The sequence below is a fragment of the Triticum aestivum genome, chromosome 3B (genome assembly GCF_018294505.1).
Source record: "Triticum aestivum cultivar Chinese Spring chromosome 3B, IWGSC CS RefSeq v2.1, whole genome shotgun sequence".
In the NCBI taxonomy this organism is placed as follows: Eukaryota; Viridiplantae; Streptophyta; class Magnoliopsida; order Poales; family Poaceae; genus Triticum; species Triticum aestivum.
In genome coordinates, this window is record NC_057801.1 from 311,097,527 (window position 1) to 311,106,858 (window position 9,332).

General features: G+C 43.1%; 1 long non-coding RNA gene across 9 annotated transcripts; it reads left to right on the plus strand.

Moving 5' to 3' along the window:
* The first annotated feature begins 498 nt into the window (after window positions 1-498).
* Window positions 499-7,350, plus strand: LOC123069791 (uncharacterized). Of its 9 annotated transcripts, none has more exons than XR_006432979.1 (14): window positions 527-1,110; window positions 1,930-2,054; window positions 2,128-2,262; window positions 2,347-2,436; window positions 2,539-2,626; window positions 3,113-3,258; window positions 3,469-3,518; window positions 3,607-3,902; window positions 4,433-4,724; window positions 4,809-5,045; window positions 5,936-6,000; window positions 6,288-6,437; window positions 6,870-6,969; window positions 7,061-7,350. It is a non-coding gene; the product is annotated as an uncharacterized lncRNA (long non-coding RNA). The 9 variants fall into 9 exon arrangements; XR_006432976.1 differs by having other exon boundaries at window positions 530-1,110; window positions 4,433-4,553; XR_006432975.1 differs by lacking the exon at window positions 4,433-4,724 and having other exon boundaries at window positions 499-1,110.
* Window positions 7,351-9,332: the final 1,982 nt, after the last annotated feature.

Consider the following 9,332-nt stretch of genomic DNA (forward strand, 5'->3'; position numbering starts at 1 on the left):
TCCTCACATTTCAGTTACCGTTATCCAATTATCCTGGTGCTTCGTTCAAGTGTTCTTTAATTAGCTCATGATCTCTTTGTTCTTATGTTGAGGTGTTGTAGCTTTGTTTTGATGCTTGCTAGATGCCTAGTTGATGTTTTGGACAGCTTGTCCTTTAAATTTGTTTCATGTGTATGTGTTGAACGTTGCTCCGTTTTGAGTGTGCTCTATATGAAACTTGCTTAGAATTGCATGTAGTTTCATATCCAGAAATAAGAGAAGGATGGATGTACAAGCCTCCTCATAGCTCAGTGATTCTGGGCCGTTGGATCGGTTTGCTTGATGCGTTTCTGGACGTCGGATCAGCATCTGGATCAACCTGGGCCGTCGGATCTCGAGCTGGCACAGCTGGAATGAATAGTAATGGCAAAAAAAATGTAAATACCATGCCCCCACCGAGGTATTTTGGTCATTTCACATAGAGGCCTATAAAAGCCAGCCGCTCCCGTGGCAAGCCCTAGCCACATCCTCCCTGCACTCGCCCCCCGCCCGCACGTCCTCGCGTCCCAGCCCCCTCCCCTAACCCTAGCCCCCTCCCCCGCCGCCCACTTCCCCGGCGTCGTCGCCATCGTCCACCACCACCTCCACCGCGCCCCAACCCTATCCCCGTTGCTTCCGCCCCCACCTTCTCCCAATCCCCTCACCTTCTCTCCCGTGGCCGGTGGATTCGCCCCTCGCGGGATCGATTCCTCCGAGCCGACAGGGTCTTCAGGGCCGGACGGGAGCGGCGCGTCCCCCATCGGCGCGTTGGTGAGCGCGGCGGCGGCCGTGGCCGAGCTCGAGCCCGTAGCTCAGATCCTTCAGGGCCGGACGGGAGCGGCGCGTCCCACATCGGCGCGTTGGTGAGCGCGGCGGCGGCCGTGGCCGAGCTCGAGCCGGCCCTTCTCCGCGCCGGCGACGCGTGCAGCAAAGAATGGAAGGCGTGCGTTCTGTCGGCATCTGATCCAGACGACCTCACGCCTCCGCGCCCGTCCTCCTTCCCCGTTGCCCCTCCTCTCGAGCCACCGGCTGGCGCTCTCCCTTCGCCGGAAGAGCCTCCGACTCCTCCTCCGGAAGCTATTTGTGGCCCAGGTTAGCTTCTTTTCTTTGCCGCTGCTCAGATTCTGTTCATGTTTTCATGAAATTAGATTCGTTTTGAGGATAGCACAGTATTTAGTTTTTGGGATGTGCTAAATCAATTTGGGCGAAAAATTTCTTCTCCTGTTGGGCAGGATTCGTAGCTGTACATGTACATGTATGTTTTCGGATTGAACTGTACTAGCAATCTTAGGCGTAGAACTATTGTCGTATGTGAGGTTGCGCTGCTGCTTTCCTCGCGGTGCTCAGCTGACCATGTGATTCATCTCTTTCTTACAAGAGACATTTTGCTCGATGTATACAACTACTGATGCTAGGAACTTCTGGTCCAATTTCGTGCAAGAGTACATGTTGTGACTCTCTCCTGCAATGTGAGATTATATTGGATGTTGTTTATACATGCTTCGAAGGGGAACTTTGGCGCAGTGGTAAAGCTGCTGCCTTGTGACCATGAGGTCATGGGTTCAAGTCCTGGAAACAGCCTCTTACAGAAATGTAGGGAAAGGCTGCGTACTATAGACCCAAAGTGTTCGGACTCTTCCTTGGACCCTGCGCAAGCGGGAGCTACATGCACCAGGTTGCCCTTTTTTTTGTTTATACATGCTTCGCTTCTGTAATTCTCAATGGTTGTGCATTAAGTGCTACTTGGATTTTTCTCTCTACATAAATAAACTTGCGACTTCTCTTGAACTAATAATAATGCTTTTGTGTCGGTGGACACTCACTTTATTTAAGACAATGACAGTTCTGCTCCAGATTTCTTGCTTAATCCTGAAGATGTCATCACAATTATAAGCATGATTTCTGATGTAGTTGTTCGGAGATGGATCTACCGGCTCGATCGAGGAGCGGCGGGGGTAGAAGTGCAAGGCGAGGAGTGCTTGATGCGAAGAGCTCATAACAGCCACGCGTCCGCCTTTACTGGCGAGCGCATCAAGGTTTGCCACCAACTGCTCTCCTTTTATTCAGAGGATGAGAGGAACACTGCTGATTAGATACTCCCGTTAAAAGTTCCCAACCGGACACTAGGTTTTGAATCTTAAATGATGGCTGCTTGATAATTTGTCCAAGTTGAGATCCACCACCGACGATAAGAGTTTGCTACCCTGCTCCTATGAAGGTAGCCGAAGGCCTGCACCTCCCACCGTGAGATCCTTCTCATCTTGCACCTCTTCACTGAGCTCCTCCTCCTAATTTATTTCTTACTACAGTTTAATTTGTATGATTCAGGTTCCAATTTTTTCGGTTGAATCAAGTGTCAATTAATGAGATGGATGTGTTGTTCATGCTCTTTGAGAAGGCCAGCCGCTCCAGACGACGGTGAACTCATCCAACTAGTACCTCCAAAATATATTATTACCTATGTGTTTTTAGGATCAAGTAATGTGCGACCAATTTCAAGTGAGAGGATGTCAATTTCAGATTTTGTAGGATACACGCTGAATGCGTCGCTCGCCTGTCACTCCTTCGCTAGGAGGGGCGCAACATGCTACTCGCTCCGATGCTCCAGGTGCATTTACATGTTGTGATTTTTACTGTGTGATTAGACAAAATCTTCGAGAAGGCTATATATGTAGATTAAACCATTATTTTCTTGGCTAGAGGGTTTCTACATGATTGATTGAAGCGTATACATGGTGATGATTAACATGTACACCACGTACTGCCATTCATGTTATGCTAACTGTTGAGATGCTCTGCTCCTTTCTGTTTCTGCCATCCTGTAACTTCCAGACATTCAGTTTGGAGATAATGTATATAAACCAATGAAATTATGTTTGCTGATGGAGATTAAAGACATATGTAAATCAAGTTCCAGCTTTAATGATTGGTGATTATCAAGGTCCTTGGTTCCTTTTATTCTAGCCGATTGCCGTTATTTTCTTAGCTAGAGGGTTAATTCCTACATATTTTGAGATGCGGCTTTTTCTGTGCATATTTTGAGCTGCGGCCTTTTCTTGAATCGGCCTGTTGTCATGCATCCGTCCATGGCCAGGTTGAAGCGGCGATGGCGGTTGTAGCGTGACTGACGGCATCAGCAACAAGCAGTTACTCATCTTTGCATCAGCAACAGATGGATTATGGAATTGTTTCAATCTGGATAATTCGCTTGGAAAAAATTGTCACGTACACTACCAGAAGGTGTGCGGAATTCTTTTATACCTTTTGTATTTTGTGTTGTTCAATATTGTTGTTTACTATGTTTTCTGTGATTGGAATCACATTGTGTTGGATATACTGAGTTGGGAATAGTGCCATTAGAAAGAATATAAGAAAATTAGAAGTACCAGAAGGTGTGCGAAATTCTTTTATACCTCCATAGTTAATTTGGTCTGCTCTATTTTATTTCAGGGTGAGAGTGAATTTCAATAGGCTTATGACAAAGGAATGCCCAAATCAAAGTATGCTTGAGTTTTATAATAATGCCTCAAATTTATTTGTCTGTACATTGGTGATCTTATATGCCATTTATTTTTGTTGTTTGCATAGGTTCTGGGAGCCTACATATGAAGATTGCTTAAATATGATTGATGTACCGCAGGTATTCCCCCGTCGCTCCTCCACTCCAGGTTCCCTCTCTCTCTCTCTCTCTATCTATCTATCTCTCTCTCTCTCTCTCTCTCTCTCTCTCTAACCTCTGCTCCCATCATCTTGGAACTACACGAGACGAACATGTCGTCTTAGGCTCGGACGTTGTTGGTCGCCGGCTTGGCCTGCAAGAGGATGCCCCCCTGCTCTGACTTGCTCACATCTCAGTGTTTCACCAATGAAGATGTATTTTCAAGGTAGATTGGTTCTTTTCTAGCCTGCTAATTTACCATTGACTTTGTTCCATATGCATATGTGTGGAAAGATATGTGAATTAGCAAGCAGATAGCCCGCAGCCGTCTAAATCCCTTGATGCCCCTTGCCTGCCACCTAATAGTGTGTGATTGGTTGTAAATGATTCTTTGTTGGTGGCAGGATTGAATTAGCAAGCAGGTCACACATTTGCAACATTTACTGATGTCTGCATATGCTATAATTTTTCATGTTATTTTTTATCTGACGTATAATTCCCAGTGGAAACTGTCAATAGGAATACGATAGTATGCAGCACCCAGTCCTATTTGAGCGCATTTTTTTATCTCTGGTATACACTAAAAAATGAGCACATATATTTGTTGGTAAGAAATTTTTTCGCAACAATTATTGTCATTGATTGTATGTTCCAAAAATAGTGAACACTTTTTGTGGACCCAAAACACAAAGAGATAGATGTCATATGTGCTTTTATGTTTCTGATCCCCCTTTTCTGGTGTTTCATACAACAAAGAACCAGAGTCATCGATGCAGTGAGGATGATTTTCGCATCCGCTGGCTGAGGGGCAAGCTGGGGCTGCAGTCCCTGAACATAGTGGTTCTACTGTGACGATCTCATCTCTCTCACTATGCGTGTATCTCTCTCTATCACGTCTCCCTTTTTGCTAATCATTCATGCATTTCATGATCACTAAGGTTTTTTTAGCTTTGTAGTTGCTGATTGCTGGGAGAATGATTATCCTGATTAATAAGATTTAAATGTGTTAGACCAGACCAAGATGGATTAGTTTTGATGTATATTTTGGGTTAGAAAAATGTCAAACCTTAACATTTAGAAGAAGCTTTACATAGTTGGATCCATTACAGTGCTACCTTGGTCGTTGCTGTAGGTGAAGGCCTTGCGTTGGGACTCTGTGCCTCCTAAACTAAGAACAAATGAACTTGCCTTTAGGCTTTTCGCACTGCACTATGCATCCAGGTCCAACCCAATGGTTAGGACGGCGGTTCTTGCATAGCATACATGGAGATGGTACATGTGGGGAAGAAATATAAGAAACTCATGCTCATCAGCGAGGGCAGGGGTCATATAGTCTTCCACTCCATCACCTTCCGCTCGGCCACTTTCGGTAAGTACCTTTATACAAATCCCCATTGCACCAATTAACATGCTTAATATTGTTTCATACAGTACCTGGCAAATGGCCAATCGAGTAAATGTGGGTTAGGTGCATTGGTATGTAGTACGCAGAGCTTTGAGATTTGTTTAGGTGCCCAGTGTTCATGTTAATCTCCATGTGTGTGTTCTAGGACAAGAGGATATGGGATATCTGTGTTGTGTGTATGCAGGCAATTCCCATGTTTCAGACTCAGTAGTCACTATTTTTTGAAGCAGTCAAACTACTAGCAAGAATAGATGGCCAGCTTAATATTTTATGTTTCATGGGTGATTGAAATGGTGATCTTGCTAGAAAAAGAAGAATTTTGTAACTCCCAATCTGAGTCAAGCTGCTAGCAACGAGTAGATGATCAGCTTAATAGACTTTTTAAATGGGTACGGTAATTTTAGCAGATAAAGGGTGATACCTTTGCACTGTGAATCATTTTCTAGGTCGCCACCGATCATAAATTGGTGATATTGTAGTAGAATTGTGGAAGAACCTTGCTGCAGATATCAAATTTAATTCATTTTCTTATTACAACTATATTAGTTTTTTTTTTGCAAATTAACTATTCTTTGTAAGGTCACAATATATAACAATTTAAAAGTATGATTCTAGGATTCTTATATGAAGCTGTATATTTTGGTCACTTATGTATGTTTGTGGGGTCTACTACCTTTTGTTATGCTTCGTGAAGTACGACATAGGCGCTTTATGAACTACCACTAATTGTTATACATCATGTGTTGTTTGCATCCTTTTGCATCGTCTTCGGAACATGCTACATGTAGGTTCTCTTGGGTGTTATTATGTTTCATGTACTATTATCATGACTTGCCTTTGGTATATCATGCTAGGCAAAGCAGACTATGTACAACCTCTTCTTTTTGAAGCCCTCGGCCCCTCACCACCTGTTGAAGTTGTAAGCATTCTTATCTTCTCTCATTTGGTCTTCTGATACAATATCATTCCCAGTAAGTATGTGGAATGCTTTTGTTCAATATCAGATTAGACGGGGTGCATCGAGCGTCTATGTACAACCGCTTCTTTTGTGTTCTCATGTTAATTTTAAAATAGTTGCGCTTTTGGCAGTCGGATATAGCGATGGACACAATAGTAGTTTTTTTGTTTGTTTTTATTCAACAGTAGTATACTCCCGTATAAAACCAAGAGTTGTAGTACACTGTAATGCTATTTTGGTTTATGTAGGAGGGCAGCAGCTCGCATGGATAGAGGTCATCCATGGCTTGAGTGAGTAGCCCCAAAAGCAGGTGGTATGGCAAGCCGCGGGAAGCTCAGGGCAGGGTCAGCAGCTTCAACAGCTTCAACTGCACCAATGCAACTGTATGTCTCTTCAGAGTATGTACTCAGCTCAAAATAAAAATCTCAAGTGTATATCTTCTCGAGACATGACATAGATGAACACTGACATGCTTGCTGCAATCCCATTATTAACCATGTGCTTCTATTTCTCTCTGAATTCGTATTTTGAACATGGTGAATTTCTCGGAATGTAGTTTCATCTTTGCTATTTATGTCTTTATATCTGTGAATACATCCATGGTCAATTAGTTTTCTTGGTAAACATAAGAATTTAGGTTCACATAGACACCCACTTTTATGTTGGCTACATATTAGTTACACTGATGCACTACTCAAGCTTTGCTTTCCTTATATGGAAATTTCATCCGTGAAGTATGTTGTACCAGCCCTATGGCTTGCTGAATATTGCTCTTACTAATCCATTGATGCTATGCATATTCCACTTCGCCTGTCTGGGGTAAACTGAAGGATGTGTCGTTAGCTGATGAGGTTATCCCCACTAAAGCCAAGAAGGTCAGGCGCAACTAAAACCAGGAAGGCCAATTGTTGTTAAGTGCTCGCCCTTTTGGTACAACTATTTAATTTCCTCTTTGCTTACTTGAATGCCTCCTGTCATGGGCATCCTGCTGATCGGCGCTTGCAAATCTATATATATGCAGGACCTTATCATTTTGTTTGTGGATGCGCGAAAGAATGATGTCTGGATATGGGAGTGTCTCTTTAGATGTAGATATAGATGGTACCTGAAGCAACTAAACCGCGTATGGGGATTTAACATTGTCTTTGGTGGAAAAGGCCCTCAATTCTCGGCCACTGTTCTATTTTTGATTTCTTGCTTGGTCGTGTAGATGTCGTGGGTATTGTAGTCAAGGTTTCTGATGTACTCCTGTTCCAGCCGCAACCATGGCAAACTGTGACACTTACTATGAATCATAAATAGTTCTCTCTATCTCTTTATCTCTGTATATGATTTGGGCAGCATGTGTGCATTGACCATTCTGATCTCTTTGCTTTCTCATCCCCGACATCCAGGATACGTAGGCGGGTATGACATTCCTCAAAGGCGGGTGTACCGCGTATATGGCCGTGTTGAAAGAGTTGTGGCCTCTATCTCTGCCTCGAATGTCGATGATGCCTCTGTGCTATCACTCTCATGTCCTTCTTATTTTGTTTGTTTAGTGAATGTTGGATTAGACAAGAAGGCTTTATTCACGCTGAATCTGTACAACTATGAACTATTTGTGTATTCTTTTGTTTAAGCTTTGAAATGAGAGAATGAAATGTTGGGTTTGAGCAGTGGTGTTTCATGTCTTTTCTTGCTGTTGAATCACTGCAAGTAGAATTGTCGGACTACAAGTTATCCTGACACGAAGCCTTAATCTACTACCATTTTTATATGTTGTGAAGTGGTGCATATTCTCTTGCTCTAGAGTGATCGGTTTTTGCAATGTCTATTGCTTGCATATCATGACAGCTCTTCCCTGAAGGAATACCATCTTTATATGAACTTTTTTGTATTTGCAGTTTTTATACTTGCAGTGCTTCAATGGTTGTATAAATGGATTGGATATGACTATACCCGGCAGCGGTGCTGCCGGGTGCGGATTGGATATGACTATACCCGGGTGGCTATGGAGATGTGTTGTATTGTAGTTTTGGTATCCATTGATGATGTCTTGCTTCGATTACACTTGAATCTGTAGTTTTGGTATCTATTGATGATGTCTTGCTCCGATTACACTTGAATATTTTATTTTTTTATCCTGATTGAATACATATGATAAGCCTGGCTTTCTACTAACGTCACCATTACATGCATGGGCACATTGTTGAAACCGGCACCCTCGCGCCAAGGCGCGCTGCTGATCTAGTTATCATGTTGCATCCTTGTTTTGAGGTGTTTGCTTGATGTTTGGATGCATTTAGCATCAATGCCATGTTTAACTTGTTTTGGTCATATCTTCTAGGCCGTAGCTCCGAATTAAATGAACTTTATATGTAACTTGACTAGAATTTCGTGTAGATCCTCTTGGTGCTCTTTACCTTGTTGTTTAACAACTTCAACTTAATGTTTGTTCAGATCTGGACCAACTTCGAAACTTGCATATGAGTACTTACCGGAATTGTTATTTGTTGTTTCCGGCCTCATTTAAACTTGCTTTGTTGTGTTGATCTTGTATGCATCATCTCTTTCCATGAGTAGCCTCATATAGTCTTTGTCATGCATCATACTTGGTTGAGCATCATGCCATGGCCATGTGTTGTGTGTTTACCATGTTGTTTGCTTCTTTTCGGTTGTGCTCCTTCTCGTTAGTTCCTGTTTTGTTGCGATCGTGAGGATTCGTTCGTCTACGCTTGGTTTGTCTTCGTGGCTTCATCTTCTTCATGGACTCGTTCTTCTTCCTAGTGGGATTTGAGGCAAGATGACCGCTACCCTGGATCTCACTACTATCATTACTATGCTAGTTGCTTCGTTCTATCGCTATGCTGCGCTACCTATCATTTGCTCTTCAAGCCTCCCAAATTGCCATGTCAGCCTCTAACCTTTTCACCCTTTCTAGCAAACCATTGCTTGGCTATGTTACCGCTTTAGCTCAGCCCCTCTTATAGCATTGTTAGCTGCAGGTGAAGTTGAAGATTGCTCCATGATGGACATGATTATGTTGGGATATGACAATATCTCTTATTTAATCAATGCACCTATATACTTGGTAAAAGGTGGAAGGCTCAGCCTTATGCCTGGTGTTTTGTTCCACTCTTGTCGCCCTAGTTTCCGTCATACTGGTGTTATGTTCATTGATTTTGCGTTCCTTATGCGGTTGGGTGATTTATGGGACCCCCTTGACAGTTCGCTTTGAATAAAACTCCTCCAGCAAGGCCCAACCTTGGTTTTACCATTTGCCTACCTAAGCCTTTTTGCCTTGGGTTTCC